Genomic DNA, 26346 nt, shown 5'->3' on the forward strand with positions numbered 1-26346 from the left:
TTGCAACTTCCCATGCACATCTTGTCCCCTCATCCTTTCGGTGGACCCTCCATAGCTGCTGAGAGCAACAATACTGCAGCAGGGCTGGAACTTGGCTTCTGCTACTTGGTAGTTACAAAATCACTCAAATGCTCTACCTCCATTCCTCATCAATAAAGTGGGAAATAACATAGTCCCTACCTCACTCTTCTGACAAGTAAAAGCTTTTACATGTGTCAAGCACATAGTGCCTCTTATAAGCAACATACGATTTTCAACAACTCTAGTATTTAATTCAATTGGATCATTGTTTAATTGAGTCATCTTTTACAACAGTGGTATCACATAAAGAAATTCATACAATTATTGGACTTAAAATTTTGTATATAAATATAGACATGCATATTTTAGTACAGAAGGGAAATATTGCAAAATATTAAGTGATTATGGGTATGGTAAATATATTTTCTTTTGCTATCTTTATTATTTTTCAGTTTTTAAAATATTTTTCTATTTTCTGAATTGCATTTTTGTAATAAGAAAATAGAGTTTCATAAAAAATAAATAAAAGAATAGTAAGTTAAAATTCTAGCATTTGGTAACTTGTCCCCTAGGACATCTTCATTCCATGCCTCTTTCATAGGCTAGATACTGATCTCTCTTTGCTATTCCCTAATTGAAGGACAAATTTCAATTTGTATAACTAAATTTGATTCCACTAAGAGGCGATTTCCAGCTACTTCTGAGACTGAATGTTCACAACAGCTTCAGGAGTGAATTTCCCATTTAGCATAATTGTTTTGGTTCTTCTTTCATCTGTGTTAGTTAAAAATACCTAAAAATATAATTACAAATACCAGAGATTAGTCTTACAGCATCCCACCCTAGAATTTGGTACATAAGCAGAGTATTCACCTATTCACTCCATCTCCAAAGGAGCTGAAGTACCCAGCTACCAGGTGATTTAAGTAAGAAGATCTGAAATTTGGTTTATCTTCAAAACCACCCAGAGATCTTTTTTAAAACATGATTTCCTGGGACACTTTTCAATCCTGTTGAATCAGAAACTCTTAAGAAGGAAGTGAGGGAAACAGACCTGGATTTTGGAATACCACCTAAATCATGCTAGTAATTGGGCAGTTTTATAAATAGTTAATTGTTAATTGGACAGTTTGGGACCAGGAACCATTAAGGGAAAGTATCAGTCTGAGATTTAAAATACTATATAGCTCTACTTTATATCATGTATATTATGTACTATAACATATATATACATCTATAAATGTTCTAAATATTTGATGAATTTATAGATCTGCATTATCAGTTCTCTCTCACCTTTAGAAATCCAGAATATTCGCAATTGCTAGTAAGCAAAATAATAATCAGCATTCAATATGTTTATCTTAAGTTCATTCATTTAGTCCAATATTTATACAAGTCCTCTACAATTTCCCTTAGACTATTTCTTTGTTTTAAGTCTATTGGTTCCCCATAGCAGAAATACAAAGAGATTTTCTGGCAGTACACGCTGTATCTCTGCTTCCTTGCACTTGGGCCAATTCTGACATCAAAAGGTGCTTGGAAAATGATTTGGGTAAGTAGAAAGTGACTCTCCAGCAAGTCATCAGGCTTCAGGTTGGTGTGAACGTCAAAGGAGTGCTCAATTATTTGTACGTCAATTGTCTGGCTACCTTTCTAGTCCAACTATAACATCAAGGTGTTATAAAACTACACTTTGATCCAACTTTGCTGATTTTAGGTGCTTCAATTTTGGCTAAAAATGATTCCTTTCAAGCAAGTCACAGACATTTTTCTAAGTGGGATAAAATAATAGAAATTCCTAAATATTTTGCAAATCCCTTTTCAAAACAAGTCATCCGGTTTTTCCACTTAAGTTATGTAAATTTCATGTGGCTTAGGGAATAAATATAAAATTAAAATAAAAACAATATTTCTTTCCACTGAGGAAGAAAGATGTGATGGGAATAGACTGTGCTAGTTCCCCACACTCCATTTTTACCATAAGAAGGATTTGATCAGGAAGGTGACCTGCTGGGTTTCATCTCTCCAACATTGGAACTTGAGCAGTATCAATCCTAAGTCATTCAAGTGAGGGGTATTTTTATCAAATCTCCATAAAAAATTTATGTTCATTAAACTCAAGAGAAAATTTCTTGAAGAATTTTATCATCTACCAAAATGAAGTCCAGGGTGATATCACTGTTTTACAGGTTGAGACTGCTCTTTAACTAAGCTAAAGTATTGCCAAGATTTAAATTTTAACATCCAATTTTTCAAGTAACCTGTCAGTGCACACTCCAATGTCACATTCTCAAAGTTTAAATGCCAAAATTTTAAATGGTGATCTATAGTGCTCAGGTATGCCAGTTTTGATTGTGGTATCTTAAAAGTGTTTTGAAGATAAAAGTTCGGTTTTTAATTACAAGATAATTTATAATGTCACAAAGGCCTTATCCATAGGATGATCCAGATACGAAGAGATTCCAAGTCAATAGTTGAAAAACCCATGTCTGAATCCAAAGGTAGTCTGAGTTAAAAGGGCACTCACTGCTTTGCTGAATCTTACTTGAGAACGCTTTAGAGTCAGAGGGTCTTGGGAGAAAGCAGCAGAGTGGATTGTAATTCTTTTCCAAATCACTTTAACTGAGGACTGAGTGATCATACAGTCTGGGAAAGACCACAAAGGGGACCCTAATAGCTTCAAGGCAAAGGAAGAAAGGAACAGATCAAAGGAAATAATATGTTCCTTCCCTTGATAAAAAGCTGTTACTTTTCAAAGTTACTCCAAACCAATGGCCACTTGTGTTCCAATTTCTTTACTATTCTTTTTAATTTCCATGTATTCAAAGAGTCCTTTCCTTCTCAGGGAAATTCAGAAAAAAATATATTTAATTAACCAGCCAAACGAATGAAAATTTCATTTGAAGTAAAATATTCTTGAAATATTTGGCTTAGTCCCACAATGCAATGCCCAAAGTGCCTTCAGATTTTTATTCCTAAGTGAGTTTTCATATTCAATTAAATTCTCTGGCATCAAAGCTACTTAAGAAACATTCTAGACCAAAGATATTTCAGTTACCTTTAAGCCCTCTGGGGAATGCCTCTCCAAAAAGATCAGGTCATTCATTCTTGAAACTCATAAATGTCAATGGAAACATACCCTGAAGGTTCATTTATCACACAGAGGTCGAGTGAACCTATGATTGGAAATAGAATGAATAGTAATAACTTCTGAATATGTTCCATATTTTTGCATGCTCTGTTGTCTCCAGTATCAGTTTTCCTTTGTTATTCCAGAGCTGGAATTTATTAAGGTATATTAAGGATAAGACTGAGATTCATATTTCAAATATTTTTGCCAGTCTCCCATGCAATAGCAAAAAAATAAGTATTCATTGATATTGATAATTCCCACCACTGCTGACAAGTTTCACTGGTTTTTTTTCTTTTTCCTTCTTTTTCCCAGCTGAGAAAATATTTGCTGCTGAACATCTGGCTAAGGAATGTTGAAAGTCCAAAAAGGTCTTGTGTATCATCTGAGTGGACTTTCTGAGGAAAAGTAATATGGAGTAATTAAGCATTTTCAAAGAAAATCCCCTGCAACATTTCATCAAAGTCAGAATATCCTAAAAATGGAAAGGTAGAATAAAGGACTTTGATCACTATTATGAATTTATTGTTGTGTGGACATTGAAATGTGTCATCATAGGAGGTTCAACTTAAAGCCATAGAATCTACTGACAGATCTAGACAGTGAATGTACTAGGCTGGTACTGAGCATAGCACCATCTACCCACACCTGTGCCTGGTGGGGAACAAACAGGTAAAGCTCTCAGACTTGGAATAAGAATGGTCTTCACTATCTATGTCAGTGCTTCACTTGAGAACCAGGAAAAACAGACATAAATTTTGTCTTATTGAATCATCCAGGTAGGGCACTTGGCCATCCAAGGTCAAGTTCAATTTTTGTGCTGAAAATATGTGTGTAGGTGGAAGGAGTGGTTGTGAGTACAGTTCAGCCTCGGGAGACCTAGAACCAAATTAAAGAGTGAATTTGTATGTGTTTATGTATATATGTACAAATGAGCTTCCAGAAATTAGTGTCCCTGGAGTTACCCTGAAAATCTACTGCCAGCTGTACATGAACACAGGCTGAAGAGACACTTATAAACTCACATCCACGACAAAAACCACCAACAGACCATGTAGATTTACACCTACTTCTATTTCACTGGAAAGCCTTTGTATTAATTATATGTCTTTCAGAAACAAATAGCAAAAATGCTACTCATTTTGCACATCTGAACAGAAGTGAGCACCTCATGCAGTATAATGCTGCAAAGGTGGGGGACATAACCTATTCATCTTGGGCTCCCCAAAGCCTGGCAATAAAATATTTACTGTCTGGAATAAAAGTATCCACCTAATATAATGAATTTTAGATCTGAAAAAGGCCAGAGAGATAATCTAGTCCAAACTTCTCATCTGGCAGAGTAAAGAATTGTGATAGGAAGTGGAATACTTTTCTAAAATTACACAACTAATAAATAGCAGATTCAGATCCCCTGCCTCTTTCTACTACACTATAAAGATTCCTTTATGATCATTGTTATAATATTTCTTACCCTGATGGTTAGGGAGTGGTTTTATTTTAGGTTTTCTATTAATTTCTGAAATTGTTAAATTCTTTGGCAATGCATTCTAGGAGACATTTATTTTTTAAATCCAGAAATGCTGATAGGGAGATCATGAAATGTATATTAGAAAACTCTGGCCATAAAAGGGGGTCAGTACTGGTGTGATACAATATGAACAGCTCAGCCCTGAAAGTAATGATCATAGACAGTGTCACCAGACGAAGCTCGCATGTATGTTCTCCATTTCTTTCCCCCTTTCTCGTTTTCTTTCTTTCTTTTTTTTTTTTTCTTGGTAATAATTTGACAAAGACAGTCATTATTATGACTAAGGAAAATAATTCTTCCAGAAATGGATAGCCAGACCCATTATATTAGAAATAGCAATTTTAACACTTTCTCTTGAAACATGATCATTTCTATCAGAATGGTGATAATTTTCCTATTTAGTTACTGGTAAATTGTTATTGTTTTTGTTTTGGCTAGGTGAATTTTTTTTTTTTTTTTTTTTTTTTTTTTTGAGACAGAGTCTCACTCTGTTGCCCAGGCTACAGTGCCGTGGCATCAGCCTAGCTCACAGCAACCTCAAACTCCTGGGCTCAAGCGATCCTTCTGCCTCAGCCTCCCAGATAGCTGGGACTACAGGCACGTGCAACCATGCCCGGATAATTTTTTCTATTTTTAGCTGCTTGGCTAATTTATTTCTATTTATAATAGAGACGGGGTCTTGCTCTTGCTCAGGCTGGTCTGGAACTCCTGTGCTGAGGCAATCCTCCCTCCTCAGTCTCCCAGAGTGCTAGGATTACAGGCGTGAGCCACCATGCCCGGCCTGTGAATTTTTTTTTTTTTTTTGGTCTTATTTTATAAGGGCAGAAAATAAAAGTTCTCCTTAGCAGTTTGTGTTTGCGTTGTAAACTCTTCTGAGGGGGATAAGCTCCAGCCTTAGAAGCCCAATTTTGGTTGCTGTTTCCCTAAAGATCCTAGAGGTTTACACGCAAGCAGTAGAGTGGCAGCAGGCTGAACCATTTCCTGTGTTAGTGATAACTTTAATTCCCAGGTCCAATTTTCCCTGGTGAACCCTGTTTGAAAGCCAGCATTCCCACACAGTGTTTGCATTATCTCTTTCAAAATGGAAAAGAATGGGCTACTAACAGAACCAAAGAACTGAGAACAATATTAGCCTCAGTCTCGGAACAAAACCAAAAACAAATAAACAAACAGAGGCCCGGGTCTGCTGGGAAGAGAGTTCCTAACACTCCAAGAGATGACTGCCTTTTATTCCCTAGTGTCTCCTATTATTCAGAAACCTCCTTGGACTATAATAAATTAGTTTGACAAATTATTCCTCTCACTAGACTTATTCATTATCAACCTTTCTGAGAAGGGTTTTAGCAAAGAAAGCTTTGTCTGCAAGTGACATGTTGAAGGCATCTGTTTAACAGATTCATTTCTGTAAGAGTCTGTGAAGGTTGCTTTCATCAGGGAAGAGTATGGGGTGTGCTGGGCTCTTTATTCTCCCAGAGTTCATACTCCATTTATCATTGTCAATCTTTCTGTTGCATCTCTGACATGTCCTTTCCCTACCCTCTGGAGCCCCCACCTCTGCTGCAAGAGGGATGGCTCAACCTGTATTGCATCCTATTCTGCAGAACACATGCTTGCCACCTAGATATTTCATGGATGAATTTTTCTTCTATTTTGGGGAAATCTATTCCCCAAAGATCATAAAACAAAAGTCAGTGCTTTTTAATCAATAAATTTGTGTTACCAACTATTCCCCTCAGCATAATAATCATTAAGATTTATTTTCCATCCTACAAACATCAAACACGTGTATTCAAGGAGGCATTGCCACAAATACTGGAAAAATAAAAGGACTGCTCTCTATATTTCAGCCTTGATCTCTCCAATCCATTATTCACGCTGCAACTAGAGTCATCTTTCAAAAATGTAAGTCTGAGCACATCACAGACCCCTGAATAAGTCACCACTTCTTTTAGAATAAGCCTTCATTCCCTAGGGTGATGTTCAATACCCTTTATGATCTTGCTTCTGCCTCCCTCAAGACGAGCTTCATCTTTCAGTGCACTATCTGCCTCCCTTGCAACCTGTACACCAACCATCCAAAGTGCCCTTGGTTCATCTACTGGATGCCTTATGTAATCTCTCTCTCATCTCCAGGTCTTTATACCTATAGTCCCCTTTGCTTTCAACATTCTTTCCTTTTGCCTCTTCTTTTGAATGACTACTAATTTTTACATCTTGTCTTAGTTACCAATGCAGTGGGCAGGAGCCTTGGTCCTCCATGGCTGGGCTAACTACTCATAGTCCTAATATTCCCGGGTCACAGCTTCAACCAATTCAATTGCAATGGCCTATTTTCCGCTTTTTTTCTTCTCAGTAGCCAGTAAGTATACTTCTTCAGGGTAAGAAGTGAATTAAATAGATCATTATAGTCCTAGCATCTAGTACAAAAATGGCAAAATGTAATAATTTGTATGGGGAGTCTACCACTGTGAAATGAGAGCTTTACTTACCACCCTGCTGGTGGTGGTGGTGATTACAGCACTTATTCCCAAGGTGCTTGCAGTTTAGGTAAAGTAATGATTATTTACCGTAAAAAATCATTAATAAAACAAATTAAGTACATGAGTATTGGATATAAATGCAGTATTAGTAGAAAATAATTACTATAGTAGTTGTTAGGGCAAGAGCCTCAGAAACTGCATATCAAGGAGGGAATGGAAGAGAGATTGAGCCTAAACTGCAAAAGATTGGACAACCTTAATAAAAATAGACAAAGAATTGAAGGATCAAAGGAAGGAAAGATCCAGATGGAAAAGTATACATGTAAAGCATGCACACTATTCAATAAACCATCATCAGTTAATTAAATCTGGAAAGGAGGAAAGGAAGAATTGCGTGACAAATTCTTTCATTCCAGCAACATACCTGGAGCATTTACTCTGTGCCAGGCACTGTTCTCAGCCCTTGGGCTATGCCAGTGAACACTGCCCTCAAGGAGTTTGTCCTCCAGTGGAGGGATAAACACAACAAATAATTATATGCTTGTCCATGGATCCCTCATCTACAAAACCAAAGTCTGAAAAGATCTAAAGTTTGGAATTTTTCCTTAAGTTGTCAAGAAAAGTGACCTAATTTTAACTGATGAGCAGCTAATCTTTATTCTAGTTAATGTACATATTTCTGTGTTTTGCTTCAGAAATATCAATGTGTTTGAATGCAAGATTCCCCAAAATGTAATACATGGTGTAGGCATGGAATTCTCTATTAAAATATGAAAAGACTAAATTCTGAAGTGCATCTGGTCCCAGGGTTTTGGATGGAAATTATTGACCTAAAGTGTTGTCAGGAACAGGGCCAAGGGGAAAAGAAAGAGGAGCAGGGTTAGGAAAATCTGGAGGAAAGGAAAGCAGGCAGGGGAGCAGGTGCAGCATTGCATAGGGTAGGCAGGATAGGCCTCCCTGGGAAGGTGAGATTTAAGCACTTTCACGTACAGAGGTGGGGAAGTTAGCCAGGCAGATATCCATGGCAAGAGTGTTTCAAGCAACAGAAACAGGAGAGCAAAGGCCCTGGAAGCAGCAGAGACATGAACAAGGACAAGAATGGGAAAGGTCATCAGAGGAGTAATAGGTGGTCAAACCAGACAGATCTCTAGGCCACTTCAGGATTTTGAGTAAAGGAATGGCATGAACTGACTTACATTTTAAAAGCATCATTCCACCTGCAGTGTTGAAAATAAACTATAGGAAAGTAAGGGTAGAATTATGAACACCTATCAGGAGGACTTTAGAATAATCCATGAGATGAGATGGCTCAGACCAGGGTGATGGTAATGGAAACAGTGAAAAGTAGTCAGATTCTGAATAGCTTTGAAGATAGAATCAATAGCATTTTTTAACAAATTGGATGTAGGTATGAAAGAGAAGAGTCACTGATGACTTCCAGATTTGGGACCTTAACTGTAAGAAGGGTGGAAACACCACCATCTGAAATGGGAGAGCAACATCAGGAGTGGTTTTGCTTACATTAATTTTGAGACATTTACTGGACTTTCAAGAAGTGAGGTGGAGTAGGCAGTTGAATAATCAAGTCTGGAATACAGAAGAGAAATCCAGCCTGGACTTAAATTTGAGAATTATTAGCATAGTGTTGCTATTTAAAGTTATGTGACTGGATTATAACTAGAAAACAGATGTGATAGAGTAGAGAAGGCATCCAGGGATTGAATGCTAAGAAAGGCAGAAGATAAATACAGGACAAATAAATACTAAGGAAGGCACAAGTGTGTATCTGCAGAATTAAGAATTCCCCCTTACTACCAGCCCTCTCAAATAGTATAGAACTCAGGAGAGTAGAGTAGATAGAACTCTATAAATCCAGTAATCCCTAGATATGGATTGGGAGATATAAATAAAACACCTTAGAAAAAGAATATACATTTCCTGGTCCTTAAGGTATTGGCTGGGAACGAAAACAAGAACTTACTAGAGTAATGTAGCCTAATGTATTCCAATGCCTAATGTATTCCTGGCAGGATTCAAATCAACATTAAAAGCATGCCATTCAGAACTAATTTTTATTCCCACAGAGCTGGAAGAAATGTAATAAATGCTTTTCATTACTGCTATAATAAGCATCAATTATGGTAACAATGGTGTTTGCTGTTGTGGTTAGAACTAATAGGCAGTCTGTAAAAGGTGCCAGGCAGTGTTCTAAGTGCTTTATGCTTGTTAACTCATTAACTCCCTCACAGCAACTCTATGAAGTAAAGAACATTGCTAACAAAGAAGTTAGGACTATTGCCCAAGGTCACACCACCGTGAATGACTAAGGCTTGGATTTGAACACTCGCTTTTTGACTCGAGTCTACTCACTTTACCATCATGCCAAACTTCTTAGAATAAGCTTTTGTTATTTAGTACCAGGTTGTTGTAACAAAGTCTAAAAGTGAATCTATTTCTCTAGGGTGTTAAAACGTCAAGTCAGACAACTAACATTAACTGGGATTGGCATCACAGAACACAGACTCAAGTTTGTGCTCTTCTTTTCTCTAGTCATGTGCCCCTGAGCAAACGACTGAACCTTGAGCCCAATTTCTCCTATGCGAACCAGGATGACAATGCCACCTACCTCAATCTAGTTTTGAGAGATTAAGACAAGTGTATATGGAAATAGTACTCTGTAAGTTATAAAGCACAGATCTAAGTTATCTTCTAGTACCTGATATATAGGAGGAAACTCTCTGGGGAGAAAATGTCTTTTGTTACAATAACACTGGCCCTACACTACCAAGTGACAAGAAGCATGCCCAGTCCTAGAGTGGGGAAGCCTCACTTTATTATAGTTTTCCCCACAGGCCAGATCTTAGTCACTTCTTTCACAATATGCTCTCATTATTTATATGACTCTGACCTGAAATTGCAGCAAGGGCCAATTACCCCCATATGCCCACTTTCCCCTTCATCCTGATAGAGACTTAGAAGATGGCCTCAACAACAAGTCTCTGAGCTGGAATTGTGGAATCCTGTAGTACTAAACTACTTGCCTGGATTATGTGTCTTAATGTCTTCCAGAGCAACAAGAGCACAATTATTTTTGAGAAAGTGGAACAGTAACAAAGAGTTTCTTGACATAATCTCTATAAGGCGATTTTATGCATCAAAGAATTTCCTCTTCCTTAATAATTCCATCTATAGACAATTCCCTATTTGTGCTAGTTACAAGGTCATTTGGGAAGCTGTATGCCTTCACTTCAAGGTAGGAGCTGGAAGCAATAATTTCCTCCCATTGAGGTCTGGGCTGTTTAATAAAGAGCCTTAAGAAGCTACTCCACTGGGTTAAAGAACTAACTTTACTCTCAATCTTACACCATGACCCTAAATTCCGCATTATTTTTCTTTATGGAATGCCATTATGGAAATTTTCAGATGAAGAAATGAAGGATACAAGATCATGACTACTGAAGCCACCACCAGCTTTTGGTATTTTCTAAAGCTGTACTCCACATGTGGTGAAATCACTACCTTTGCCATGAGCATCTGTTTCAAGTCTTATTGATACTACTGGTATGCATTTATGAGAAATAATCCATAGGAATAAGAGAAATAATACAGAAAAGAAACATCTTTTTCTCTATAAAATTTGTTGGAAAAAAAAAGTAGAAGTAGAGTTCTGCTCTCTGCTGATGGTGCTTTGAAGCAGGCTAGTACATTGAAGTGCTCTTTCTCTTAGAAAAGCTTCTAAATATTGTGTTTGAGAAAAACAAATGATCCAATTATCCCAACCAAAGCTTTAAGATACCATCTGGCTCAGCTGGTGGTAAGACATTAAAGAATCCTACAAAAAGCTGCATGTAATAAAATGCAATCCTACCACGAAGAAAGTGGGCTGTTAAAAACTTGTAAGCCCCTTTTCTGTATTGATGAAAATCAAAGGAAACAAATTACAAATAATCTTTAAAAAGGTCCTCAGAAATCCATCTGCCAACCTCTCCAATAGCCACCAAATACGTCCTTCCTCAAATACAAACTCAGAGTGTGCTTTTAATTAACCAACAACAAGCAGAACACACTAAAGTGTTTGCCCAATGGTATATCAGTAGGAGCAAAGGCCTGATTTCAGTAAAATAATTGGCACTTGTAGGCCCTTCTTTGTTTAAATGATATATATAGACTTGGATCTCTAAAAAACTGAAAATACTCTTCAGCTCCCTACCCACACCTTTCAGTCCACTTTCTACTGATAAATTTGCAAAGAAGTATATGGTAGTCCACTTACCCGCCAAAAGAGAATCAAAAGTCTGTGACATTCTGCTCTTAAGTTTTTACTTTTTAAAGCAGCTTTATTCAGATACAGTTGACATACAATCAACTGCACATAAAGTGTACAATTTGATATGTTTTCAAATGCATATACACTGATAAACTCATCACAAGGGTCAAGATAAGGAAAATTCTCATTGTCCCCAAAAGTTACCTCATATTTCTCTTCTATTCCTTCCTTCCTCCTTACTCTGCCCATCTGTAGCCTCAGGAAATCAATGATCTGTTTTCTATCACTACAGATTAGTTTTCAATTTCTAGAATGTTATATAAGTGAAATCATAAAGCATATAATATATTTTTTGCCTGGCTTCTTTCACACAGTATAATTATTTTGAATTTATTCACATTGCATAAATCATTACTTTTTATTGCTGAGTAATATTCCATTATATGGATACACAACAATTTATTTATCCATTCATCTATTTCTAGACATTTAGTTTCCTTCCAGTTTTTGACTGTTTGAAATAAAACTGCTGTAAATATTTGTGTACAAGTCATTGTATGGTCACACGTTTTTATTTCATTGGATAAATACCTAAAAGTGGAATGGCTGAGTCATATGATAAGCATTCAATTAGATTTTTAAGAAACTGTCAAGCTATCCATCAAAGTGATTGTACCATTTTATATTCCCACAAGTATTATATGAGAGTTCCAGTTGCTCCACATTCTCACCAACACTTGTTCAGTATTTTTAATTGTAGCCATTCAAATAAGTGTATCCTGGTGTCTCATTATGGAGAAGTGTGAATATAATACTCCACCAGACCTACTTTTTTTAAAATCTTTGAAAAACTTGTATTCTGATAATGTAAAATCTGGACAAAGAATATTGGACTTCAGAAAATGCCTACACAAATTTTGTTGCTTCTCCCCTAATACATTAAACAATCCAATAATAAGGAGGGGAAAAAAACTTTAAAAGCAGTGTTGCTCTAGTTTGTCTGCAGTTATGTGATTTAAAATACCCCTGTTCTATTGAGATATGAACTGCAAACTTTGGTAAAGTTAGAAAAATTAGCCATTTCAAAAAATACAGGTAGGCAGAGAAGAAACAGTAGTGGGGAACTCGGTGATAAACTCACAAAACACAAACAAGAAAATCATCATACCACTCTGCAAGTGCTATATACATCACAGTCTGTGAATGTCCAGTTTAACACACTGACTGCCACACTGGGAAAAAAATTTTTTTCCTTGGGATCATGACGTTTTGTTATGAAAATAGAATAAAAACTTTGAAAATAAAATGATCCTTTCAACTTTAATGATAAATTTGTTATTTTTTATTCTTTTATGTGGGTGAGTTATATGCAACTTGAGAAACAATTCCAGTGGCTCCCAAGGTGAAGACAGACAAATGTGAGTTACATATGCTTCAAGAGGCCCCAGGCTCAAAACTAGCATGAGTTAAATACAACTTGCATGACAGTTAATGTGTTAAAACCTACTGGTACCAGGAAAACTGTGTTCACATTTCTTCTTTTACATTGTCTATGTCCTCAAAAAGTTAAATCAAGGCACACACACCAGAGCCTACAGGTGACCCTGAGACTGTCAGGATGGGGTTGCTTCCTTCATCATTATGGTTGTAGGGACACAGTCAATAGCAAAGTTACCAGAATGGAAGCAAACTGGGTGGTTTTCTTCATCTAACTAGCTCTGGCAATGCTTTTATTACAATCATTTTATCATTGCAAGGTGTCTTGCCCTCATTCCCAGAAACTGGTAGACTGCTTTGAACATCTCTTGCTTCTTTAATTAGGCACGTTTCTTACTTCAGGGCTAATGTTGGCTCCCATTGTTTCAGCTAATAGGTTTTTAATATTTTAAATTCTCAGCTGGATTTGTTTTCCTTGGCCATGTTCCATTAAAATTAATCTTTCCTTGTGATGTGCTTGCTGTTGCAGTCGAAGCTAAGGCAAGACCCAGGTCACCACAGAAAGATGAGCCAACCCCAGGATGTGGGCTCTGGCCAAAGGAGTCCAGGTGTTTTGAATTAGAAGTGAGATGTACTATGTTCCTGGCATGGGATTCCTGGATCAAAATGAACTGCAGGCTAATGAAGTGAGAAATGACTGTGTCTAGAAAGGTTAACTGAGTGGTTTCTGCCTCCAAAATTGCTAAGCTTGACTATAGCGGCCCTCAGAGTTACACATCTAAATAACTTGCTGCTTTTCTAGCTCCTATGAAAGTGATTCTCCAGGCCTCCCTCTCTCAACCCCTTTCCTAGTTCTCAGTTCACACAACCTAAAGGATGGGAATGCAATAGGAAGTTGGCTATTCTCTAGACATCTCAAAGACCAGAGAGGGACAAAACGTTTTCAGGCACTTTCAAGATACAAAACATGAACTTAATTGGTCTTTAACGACAAGAACATATTGAATATAAGCATATACATTTTATCAGCAATATTGTCATACCCAATTTCATAAGGGAACCAAGATACAAGAGATTAAGTGATATCCCCAAAGATGATATAGCTAATTAGTGACCAGTCTTAGAATACAGGTTTCCTTGCTGCAAAACTATATTCTCTCATATTTTTTCCCCTTCTACAGCTTTTTAAAAACTCTTCCAATTTTTCTATTCTGTCATTCTGAAAAAAAATAACAATATGAAAGTTGTAGATTTAAAAGTCATCCTCATTTCTTTGTGACAATTTTTATAAACGCTTTTGTAAAAAGTTAAGACTATATATAGCACACAATTATATAAAAGATTGGCAATTGGCATGTCGATGATAAATATGACCCACACCAAAGTATAGACAGTAGAATGCCTTCAACCCAGATCATACAATTTTGAAATTTATTGAAGTCCTATGATGTGACAGGCACTTTTCTAAAGGCTTACACTAATTCAGTCTTAACGCAACCCTATAGAGTAGGTACTCATTTTATCCTGATTTTACATTACATTGCTAGTAAGTAGTAGAGCTGGGATTTGAACCCAGGCAGACCAATACCCAAGTTCGTGTATCAAGAACGCTGTTTTATGCAAGTTCTTAATATTTAGTAAATTAAAATCAGTGTCAATATCCTTTGCCCACAGATACAGTTTCTTCACTTTCCATCCAACCAAAAAATGTTGGATAAAATTATAAAATATAATGTATGAGATTATTTCTGAATCTTTACCTCCTCAAATTCCATCTATTATCTACCTCTCAGAAGCATTTAAAATGGATACATAAACTAATACTTGATCTTGAACCACAGCTGAAGTCAACTTTGGCTAAAATTCTTGAATGCACTTGAGCTGAATTCCTTGAATAAAATATGAGAGATTACAGAGATGTCAGCAATTCTACATTGTTAGCATTTCAGAAATCAAAAGTTATTCTCATTCTTTATCAAATTGATTCTAAGTCACTCTATTGAATAACATACAGAATTTAACATTAGCTTGAATAAAATTTCAGTCATTAGCTAAATAATTGGTTCTCACACTTGGAACCATGTTGTTTCTGTATCTTATCACTGTTAATATTAACCGATTTATTAAGAAGAACAAATTCTGAATTATAAACTTTGGGAATTTGCCCAAAGTTTTTAAAAAATAGGTCACTCCATTCAGAAGTTAAATGATTTAGTTAGGGAATTAGTCAACAAAACCATCCTCAATTACTCAATTAATTAAAACAGTATCCTAGAAGAACAGAACCATGAGTGTATTCTCATATTTCCAGACTATGGCTCTCATGGTATTTAAGGAAAATTATTTCATATCTGATGAAAGCCTATAAAAGTGAGATTAGCTTTCAATTGTTCCTGCAAACAGCTATTATTGCATTTCAGTTTTACTATATAGTTATCATACAGTAACTGGTCAATAGAAAAGCATACTCCATATATATATATATATATATATATATCAAAATATTAAGAGGGTACAATGACAATCACTGGTGCTCATAAAGAAGGAAAAACAACTTAATTATTTTTCAAGAAAATTTATTTTTCTTTTAGGCAATTTGTAAAAGTTTTTCAAGATGCAAACATAGATATCCTATTATTGGTTGGGACCGTAACAAACTAATAATGATGACCTTCTTCTGGAGATGCTAGTTTGTAATGCTAATTTGGATTTTAATGATGATGTATGCAATAAAGGAGAATTAAATACATGATTAACATAATGAAACTATTGTTCTATTTGTCAATTATTTGAACTTATGCTACTTAAGTCCACAGATAATTCTTCTGCTCTTTGTCTGTATAAAGTGTATTCATCACCATATAAACAATACAGCCTTTTACATTATATTTTTTATTGTGATTATTTTTTATAAAACAAATGGATGAGTCCACATAGACTAGATTAGAGAAGACATTGCAAATATAATTACACTCCTCATCTCCAATGATAGGAGCCATCACAACGCATCATGGAAAGAATAAACCTTTTGAAGTTATATATGAGTTCCAGTCCAGGCTTTGAAACTTCCTACCTGTGTGACTTCTAACAAAGTGCCTAGTCTCTCTGAGCCTCAGTTCCTATGCTACATACCTTCTACTTGTCCTCCCAGATGCACTGTCCATTCATGTCCACCCTTCTGTCCGTCACAAGACATTGACCTGCAAGAACTATATTTTTAGGAATCCTTGCTCACTGGCTTCCCTTCAAGTTCAGCTATGGAGAACCTGTAAGGAGATTGGAGGGGGGAAGTAAGATCGGTACTCACTTCCTTCCAGAAAAGTCACCTCTGGCCAATTCTGTCTCTTGATTAAAGGTCACAACCTCTCTCAAGGTATCCTTCTCTCTCAGTCTCTCCCCTTTTAGGATCCAGAGACCACTCCCACTTTCTCCTCTTGTCCTTGGCGCCAGGGTGTGGTGAGAGCTCTATTACAACTAGCCCTGGGAGATTGCAATATCCCCTGTGGGTTCCTCATCCTGAGGACATCTTTGTAGAGTCCATTTATTTAGCCATCCTTCATTTGCCTAATTCAAGGGTACCATCAGCCTCCTGCTTAAACCCTAACTGATATAGTTCCCAAGGCCTGTAAAAATGGGGACAAAGTCACCCACCTCACATGGTTATTGTAAAGAAAGATAAACATGGGCAGAGACAGGTAATTCCTTGGCAATCATTATGTTTGTTGTCCTTATAATTCTTTCGTTCAATTATGAAATTTCATTACATGCAAAAGTGAATTTGTTATATGCTAACAAGTGGCTTGTCAGAAACCTAGGTTTAAAAATTGTTGTAATATCTCTGTGTTACAAAGACTTCAATAATAAAGTGTTGGAGATTCAAAAGGAATCCTACTTTACCAGTAGGCAGGTGTTTTTGTTGTTGTTGTTGTTGTTTTCTAGTCACACAATACCTTGTTAGATATATAGATATTCTTATTCACACAAGCAGTCTATGAGCTATACTGAATCCAGGTATTGGTAATATCTTACTACAGATCATAAATTAAATAAAAAACTTCTACTGTTCTGTATGTTCAAGAAATATTATATGAATTTTAAGCTAATATTCTAGCTTTGGAATCCAACTGTAATAGTTACATTTTATTTCAAACCAAGTTAAGCATATATGTATGTTGATTTACAACTTTATAGCAAAATAAATACAAAATTTTTCCTTTATATATAACATAATTTGTTCAAACAGTTTGCCCAGGTTTTAAAAATACTACTACCCATTTATATTTATTGAGCCTACTTATGTACAAAATACCTTTATATGTTTAGAATTCACCTAGCATATTTGATAATCACTTTGGTAACTTTATAAATCATCCTACTCTTAGAACAGCAATTATTCACCAACCATGACTTGGTTACATTAGTTCAAGAAACCTATTTACTATCTTCATTTTAAATATGGGGCTGATTATAATAATCACTGGAAGGAATTATGTTTAAATAGATGAAATATTTGAAGAAATCTGAATTTCCTCAGCTGAAAAAGAATATTTTAAAAGGGAATTACAAAAAAGAAGAAAATATCCATTCTATTTCTAGGTCAAAGGAAAAGTACATTCCTTCTCTCTCTCTCTCTCTCTCTCTCTCTCTCTCTCTCTCTCTCTCTATATATATATATATATATATATATATATATATATATGGAGTACAAATGTTTTAGGTTACATGGATCACTTTGTAATGCTTGAGTCCTGGCTAAAAGTATGCCTGTCACACAAATAGTGTTCATAGTACATGTTAAGTAGGTTTTGGCCCCTTCCATCCTCTCCCTCTGCCCCTGGTTGATTTCTACTGATTTTTACTTCCCTCTGTGCACATATGTGCTCATCGGTTAGTTCCAACTTTACAGTTAGTATACGTGGTGTTTGTTTTTTCATTCTTAAGACACTACACTTAGGAGAATGGTCTCCAGTGCCACCCAGATTGTTGCAAAAAGTATTAACTCATCTTTTTATGGCCAAGTAGTATTCCATGGTATACATATATCACATATTAATCCACTCATGAATTGAGGCACTTGGTTGTTTCCACATCTTTGCAATTGTGAATTGTGCAACAATACACATGTCTGTGCAAGTGTCTTTTTGATGAACAGTCTTTTTTCCTTTGGGTGAATACCTAATAGTGGGATTGCTGAAATGAATAGTAGGTCTACTTTCAGTTCTTTGAGGAATCTCCATACTGTTTTCTACAGAGGTTGCACTAATTTGCAATCCCACCAACAGTGTATAAAGCATTCCATTCTCTCTGCATCCACGCCAGCATCTATTGCTTTTGGACTTTTTGATAAAGTCCAAATGCTATCCTAACTGGGATACGGTGGTATCTCACTGTGGGTTTAATCTGAATTTCCTTGATGATTAGTGACATGGAGGATTTTTTCATATGTTTATTGGCCTTTTGTATTTCTTCTTTTGAGAAGCTTTTCCTCATGCCTTTGCCCATTTATTAATGGGGTTGTTTGGTTTTTTCTTGGTGATTTGCTAGAATTCTGTGTGAATTCTGGATATTAGCCCTTTATTGGAGGTGTAGCTTGAGAATATTTTCTCCCATTCTATGGGTTGTCTATTTGCTCTGGCAATTATTTCCTTCATTGTGCAGAAGCTTTTTAGTTTAATCAGATCCCATTTATTAATTTTTGTTGCTGCCATGATTGCCATTGGGGTCTTTTTCATAACTCTTTGCCTCGGCCAATATCCTGAAGAGTTTTATCTACATTTCCCTCTAGAATTCTTAGTTTCATTCCTTAGATATAAGTCTGCTATCCACCCTGAATTAATTTTTGTGAGTAATGAGAGGACGGGGTCTTGTTTCATTCTTCTGTATATGGCTATCCAATTTTCGCAGCACCATTTATTGACTAGGGCTTCTTTTCCCTGGTGTACCTTGTTGTTTGCTTGGTCAAAGATCAGTCAACTGTAGATAGATGATTTTATATCTGGATTCTCTGTTCTTTCCCATTGGTTTATGTCTTTATTTTTGTACCAATACAATGCTGCTTTGGTTACTACACCCTTGTAGTATAGTTTGAAGTCTGGTAATGTAATGCCTCCATATTTGTTTTTTGTTTGTTTTTTGCTTAACATTGCTTTGGCTATTGGGGCTCTTTTCTGGTTCCAGACAAAGGATAGAATTATTTTTTCTAGATCTGTAAAGAATGACTTTGTTAATTTAATGGAGATTGCACTGAATTTGTAAATCCCTTCATTTTAACAATATTTATTCTACTTATCCATGAGCATGCTGTGCTTTTCCATTAGTTTGTATCCTCTGCAATTTCTTTCCTCAGAGTTTTGTAGTTCTCCTTCTAGAGATCTTTCACCTCCTTGGTTAAGTATATTCCAAGGCATTTTATTTTCATTGTAGCTATTATGAATGGTACTGAGTCTTTGATTTGACTCTTGGCTTGACTTTTATTAGTATATAGCAATGCTACTGATTCATGTGCATTGATTTTATATATTGACACTTTTCTGAATTTATCTATCAATTTCAGGAAACTCTTGGTAGAATCTTTGGGGTTTTCTAGATACAAGATCATATCATCAGCAAAAAGTAATATTTTGACCCCTTCTTTCTCAATTTTTATACCCTTAATATTCTTCTCTTGTCTGATTGCTCTGGCTTCTATCACTATGCTGGATATAAGTAGACTTTCTTGTCTTGTTCCAGTTCTTAGGGTGAATGCTTTCAACTTTTCCCTACTCAGTGTGATGTTGTCTGTTGGTTTGTTATATATGGCTTTTATAATCTTGAGATATGTTCCTTCTATGCCTAGGTCTGTTGAGGGTCTTTATCATGAAAGGGTGCTGGATTTTGTCAAATGTTTTTTCTGCATCTACTTAGAGAATTATATGGTCTCTGTTTTTGCTTTTGTTTATGTGGTGAATTGCATTTATTGATTTAAGTATGTTTAACCATCCTTGCATCCCTGGGATAAAGCCCACTTGGTTGTGGTGGATTTTTTTTTTTTATATGCTGTTGAATTTGGTTTGCTAGTATTTTATTGAGGACTTGTACATCTATATTCATAAGGGATATTGGTCTGTAGTTTTCTTTTTTTTGTAGTGCCCTTTCCTGGCTTTGGTATCAGGGTGATACTGACTTTGTAGAATGAGTTGGGGAGGATTCCCTCCTTGAAATAATAGAATGATTTCTGTATTATGAGTACCAGGTCTTCTTTGTAGTTCTGATAGAATTCAACAGTGAATGCATCTGGTCCAGGGTTTTTTGTTGTTATTGTTGGTGGGGAGGGGTTTTATTATTGTTTTGATCTCACTGTTTCCTTCTTTATACTACACAGATAAAATAGTCGAATATTCATCAAGGCTTTTTGTGTTTTATCAACAGTACTAAGCACTTTACATGTATTACCAAATTCAATCTTCATGACTTTCTAAGATGGGGTGTAAATGAGGAATTGCATTTGATTTTATTTAATAACCTAAATAATATTGACAACTAAATAATGATATGGTTTTTGCATGTAACAGGAGGTCCAAAGGTATGGTCCAAAGCTGGTGTTCCATGATGCCCACAGTGACTCCATCTCCTTCCAGATGTATACTTGATCCACAACTTCATATTTATAAGAACTTAAAGTTACAACCATTACATCCATCTTCTAGGCAGTAACAAGAAGAAGAGAAAAGAGTAAGGGCTAAAAGGCACCAGTCAGCTAATTTTCCCCACCATCAAAACCCAAAGTGACAACTTCTGCTTACATCTCTATTCCATTCTGCAAAGAATTCTGGGAAAGGTAGTTATATAGCCAGGCACATTGCCAATGTTATCAAATTTATGGTTCTTTTAATAAGAATGAATGGGAGAATAGATGGTGGTTAGGCAGCCAGCTGCTTCTGCCATAGGGTCAGTTCTATTGTTCATCTCTATTTTATAGATGAAGAATTTAAGCAACTTTCCTTTGGATGCACCACTAATAAACAGAGCTGTGGTACTGCTAAGACTAGTCTCCTTCGTGGCCATACTATCATATGTATGCTTTTTATTGTGCTTATTAAAATATATTTACAAATCATAATGTGCTAAATATAGTTAACACCAAATTACTTTATTTGCCATAGAAAAAGATAATATACTTTTCTATTCCCCTCATGCCAAGAGTTAAGCCTCAAAGCTTTCTCTAGCTTTATTTTAAACATTTTCAAACCTACAGAAAAGTTGTAAGAATACTACAAGAAATATCCTTATACCCTTCACTCAGATTTACCAACCATTAAAATTTTGTCATATTTGTTTTTGTCTCTATTTATATATACATACATTTATACATGCATACATATATACACATATATGTACACAAGCATACACATGACAGAGTCACTACCTTGCCCAGGCTGGGTTCAAACCCCTTAGCAGTCCTCCCACCTTAGCCTTCTAACTATGTATATATTTTAGCCTGAACCATCTAAGAGTTACTAGCAAACAAACAAAATTACTCATTGTGGCAAAAACTTCTGATCATATCTGCTAATAACAAGGGCATTATCCTGCATCACTACATAAAATTTTCATCAGGAAATACAAAACATTTTAATTACCACAATATTATCTATTATATAATCTATATTCAATTGTCCCCACTGTCCCAATACTGACCCAGGACTTAATCAAAGATCCCATACTGCATTTTGTTTCCCTGTCTCATGAGTCTTTTTTAATCAAGAATAGTTTCTCTACCTTCTTTACCTTTCATGACATTGATGTTTGAAGAGTCCAGGAAGTAGTTCTATGGAATGCTACTCAAATTGAACTTGTCTGATTTATCCTCATGAAGAGATGTAGATTAAACATTTTTTAGAAGAATAGCTCCATCTTGGTACATTACACTGGAGATTTTTTTTGCCTTCCTTGATGATATTTTGATCACTTGGCTACAGCAATATCTGCCAGATGTCTAGAATCTCAAAAAAAGTAACTTTTCCCTTTTGTAATTAGTAAGCAATATGAGGGTTAATATTTTGATTCTATTGAAAGTATTACTCCTTAATAGTCTTTATTAATTCATGATTTTAGCATATGGGATGATTCTTGCCTAAATCAAATTATTACTATAGTGGTTGCAAAATAATGATTTTTCTATTTATACTATTCATTTCTTCCACATTTATATTTGGCATCCTTCTGTACAGATGAGATTTCTATTTTTGTTTTTTTAAATTTTGTTTAGTACCATCATAAACTCATCAAATTCATCCTTGTTATTATTGATTTTGATGCTCAAATTTTCCCAAATTTGGCCAATGGGAACACCTTTAAGGTAATTCTTGTATCCCTTTGACATGTCCCCATCATTTTTTGAGCAATTTATTTCTTCTGTACTCACCTTATACTTCCCTTATTTTAGCCCTATAATTGGTCATTTTCCAAAGACCTCATTTTACTGGGGAATGGTACTAGAAGGCAAAATATGGTCACCAGATGTGCTTATCAACAAAGGATGTTCTTGCTTCTAGACCCCTTTCTTAGTCAGAGTTGTTTTGTTTTGTTTTATTTTGCTTTGTTTTAAATCACTAATACCTCTAATTCCAACCCAACACTACAGGATTCTTCCTCTTGTTATTTCATTCCCACTGAAGGTATACAAGTAATTGTGTTCAAAAATTAGTTGGATTCTCATATGCAATGGCTTCAATGTAGAAAATAAGAAAATAAAATAGAAAAAAATTTAATAAAATAAAAAAATAAAAATTAGTTAGACTTCTTTTTATTCTATTCTGTGGTTATGTTATCTATTTGATATCTAATTTTTTTTTGTTTATTTGGTTTATTTGTTTACATTTATATTCAAATTGAGAGCTTTTCCCATCATTATTGATGTAAGATCATTTTATAAGATATTATACCACTTAGAAAACCAAATAATAATCTGATATAGTAAGCCTATTAGTATTACCTCTTTTTAAAAATTTGTTTTATTTTGTTTTTAATTGACAATAATTGCATACATTTATAAGTTACAGCGTGATATTTCAATTAGTAAGTCTTTTAACAAGTAATTTTGCTTCCTTAAAATGGAAAGAATTTCTTCATTGATAGATATTTGATTAGATCAAGACTGAAAAAAATCTGGAGAGTTCATTATAATCAATGAGGTAGTTTCTGTTCGTGTGTGTTGTTGCTTGAAGAATAAAATAAATGGTAACAATGAACTGAATTAAAACAAAACAAGTGTTTGCAATACAGGAAAAAGATAGAGTGCAAAAATTTGTATGCAAATGACTTTCCTTTAATTTACATGCAACATACATCAATCAACTTACAAACTTAGATAAGCAAGAAATGTAACTTTATTTTTTAGCCAGACCTGATACCGAGCTAGTATGTGCCAGCATTAGGCATGACAGATGTTAAATACTAAAATCTTTCATTATTAGTTCAAGCATATCCTTCTTCACTGTCACTGCCACTTTAGGCCTACTCCACAAACCCGCAGCCCTCTAAATGTCCCAGCAATTTAAAAGATGATGTCAGGCAAAGCAGGAAACCCACAGGATTTTTCAGCCAACATCTGTTTTAATTCGTTGGTACCAATCAGACGGCTATATTACCCTTGTCTTTATTTAAACTTAATTTCAATTTTTAGTGCCCATTCCACTGAGTGGCAGAAAAAATGTCACTTATGCCAAGGTTCTCATCCTCTTTCTCAGGGGTTATACCTAAGGTTCTTAGGTTATATATAAGAAAGCTTAATTAGGACAAAAAGAACACTGGACAGGGGGCTCTTAATAAAAGTGGCAGAATCTTAACCTTGGTATTGTTTTCTGTCTATGTGGCAGCCACCAAGACATCCCCACAGCTGTTAGGATGCTTGGTTACTAATTATTGGTGTCAACAGGTCCCTGCTGCCTCCCCTCTTTTTCCCAGTCTACATCTGCAGACTCCAGGGCCTCACCTGAACTGCTCTTAGGAACACAGAAAGTATCTTCCATCTACACAAAGCAGGGATATGCAGAGCTCATGAGGCCTGTTGTCATCCCATTGGTTTACATCAACACTGTCCAGCAGAAATATAATGCAAGCCGCAAACATAATTTAAAATTTTCTAATGTGCACATTTAACACATTGACTGTTACACTGGAAAAATCATTTTAACTTGGGGCCATGGTGGGGTTTTTTTGTGTTTGAGACAGAGTCTCCCATTGTTGCCCAGGCTAGCGTGAGTGCCGTGGCATCAGCCTAGCTCACAGCAACCTCAAACTTCTGGGCTCAAGCAATCCTGCTGCCTCAGCCTCCCAAGTAGCTGGGACTACAGGCATGCACCACCATGCCCGGCTAATTTTTTCTATATATTTTAGTTGGCCAATTAATTTCTTTCTATTTATAATAGAGATGGGGTCTCACTCTTGCTCAGGCTGGTTTCGAACTCCTGACCTCGAGCAATCTGCCCGCCTCGGCCTCCCAGATTGCTAGGATTATAGGCGTGAGCACTGTGCCTGGCTGGGGCCATGGTGTTTTATTATAAAAACAGAATAAAAACTTCTAAAACAAAATTATCCTTTCTAATGAAAAATTTGTTATTTTTTATTGTTTTCTGTGAGTTATATGAAGCTTGAAAAATAGTTCTCACAGCTCCCAAGGTGAAGTTACATATGCTTCACAAGGCTCTAGGCTCAAAATTAGCATGAGTTAAATATAACCCATATGGCAGTTAATGTGTTAAAAAGTATAATAAGATCCTTTTGTAGTTCATAAGCGTGATGATTGGGTTTTCACGCGCATGCGTGAGATGTGCCTCCCTCAAACCTTGTTACGACATCGGCACATTACCCGTCTGACGTGAAAAAAAAAAAAAAAAAAAAAAAAAGTATAATAAAAGAGTTAAAATTTAATTTTAATATTTTATCTAATCTATTATCATTTCAACATGTAATCAATATAAAAAATTATTGATAAGATCTTTTACATTCTTTTTTGTGCTAAGTTTTAAAATCCGGGGTTTATTTTATACATTACAGCACAATTTGGACTACCCACATTTCAAGTACTCAAAAGCCACACATACATTTCAAGTCAAAAAAAGCCCATGCAAATGTTGCTTCTATTCCCACTGAGTGCTGGGAACAGGATTTCTCTGGAGTCTTACTTCTTTCCTGGGTAATACCTCATCTGCTGGGCCTCTCTGCTCTTGTATTCTCTGAACTTACCTGGAGTTTCTATATTTTTTCCCTCAACCACTCCCAAACACAGCTTGCAGTCTGGAAGGCATGGAGCCCTTTCTGAAAGATATTCTGTTATTCTTTTTTCTTATGCAATGTCATTCTTTCTCTGAAACACACTATGAATCAAGGGAGAAGAGTACGAGATAAAAGGAAACAGCTCTGTTAATTTTTCAAAGTATTTATTTAGTTCCTACTCTAAGCCAGAATTCACTTAAATGTATCACAGCATCTGCACCTAAGGAAATTATAGTGACTGCAACTGAACATCCCAGATTCCCTGTGAAAGCTCCAATTTATGTCTCTTCCTGGCCTAATTAATAGCTCTCCCTTTCTCTTTCAAAACTGTCATGGTTTGGATAATAAAAGATAGTCATCTAATTATAGTCTGTATATATTGTTAGATTATTCCTCATACAACCCTATAAAATAAATAATTTTGTCCAAGTTTGGAAATAAGGAAACTGAGCAGCAGGAGGAATTAAGCATTTGCCCACAATCACAAAGGCAATACAGGGCTAAAATTCATTCAGTCTCCCTGACACGAAAGCCCATGAACTTTCTCTTCCATTACACCTAGCAGTAGGTCGTCTTTTGGCCCTGTAAGATTGAAAAACGTTCTTTGGGGATTTTCCACTTAAACTCCAACTTCACTGCCGCTCAGCTGTCAGCTGGTGGAAACTAGTCCCTGAAATGTTAACAGCAAGTCTACCCCGTTCCAAAGAGGTTTTCTAGGCCAAGTAAACCAGTTTAATAGTTTACAAAACAACACTAATAACTCTAAACTTTAGAGTGCCAGGTTCACTCAGGGAGAAAATTAAGAGAATTTTGATGACTTCCACACATCGTTGGTCACTAAGGTTTGGAACTCAATATCAGGGAGCCGCAAAACTGAGCAGGCCAATTAAATAAAAGAGCTATAAGCAAACTGCCTAACGCCTAGCCTCAGAAGTGCCTGCAGGTCCTTCAGAAACTGGCCGCGGTGTCTAGAGGTAGATGTGGAGGCCACAGGAGCATCAGTGGGCCACCGATTTGTCAGATGGAGATCTACTACTTGTACAGACAGGCAGCAGTGGTCCCAAATAAGGGACTTTGTGGAACAAAGAATGTTTTTTTCAGTTGAAGAGGTAATGAGAGGCAGAGAAGAAACGAAAACAGAAAAAGTACTCACACCAGAGGCGCCGACTAGGCAGGAGGAGCTGTGCAGGACCGACCCGGAAGTCGACGGTGTTTCCGGCCTTTG

The 26346-nt window shown here is 36.0% G+C and overlaps 1 long non-coding RNA gene and 1 other non-coding gene across 2 annotated transcripts; one reads left to right on the forward strand and one right to left on the reverse strand.

Moving 5' to 3' along the window:
• Nucleotides 1-292: 292 nt before the first annotated feature.
• On the reverse strand, nt 293-26326 carry LOC142870890 (uncharacterized). The gene is made up of 3 exons (XR_012919215.1): nt 26275-26326; nt 3080-3197; nt 293-814 (listed from the first exon to the last, which is right to left on the reverse strand). It is a non-coding gene; the product is annotated as an uncharacterized LOC142870890 (long non-coding RNA).
• On the forward strand, nt 24621-24724 carry LOC142871312 (small nucleolar RNA U13). The gene has a single exon (XR_012919562.1). It is a non-coding gene; the product is annotated as a small nucleolar RNA U13 (small nucleolar RNA).
• Nucleotides 26327-26346: the final 20 nt, after the last annotated feature.

The sequence above is a fragment of the Microcebus murinus genome, chromosome 5 (assembly GCF_040939455.1).
Source record: "Microcebus murinus isolate Inina chromosome 5, M.murinus_Inina_mat1.0, whole genome shotgun sequence".
NCBI classification, from domain to species: domain Eukaryota; kingdom Metazoa; phylum Chordata; class Mammalia; order Primates; family Cheirogaleidae; genus Microcebus; species Microcebus murinus.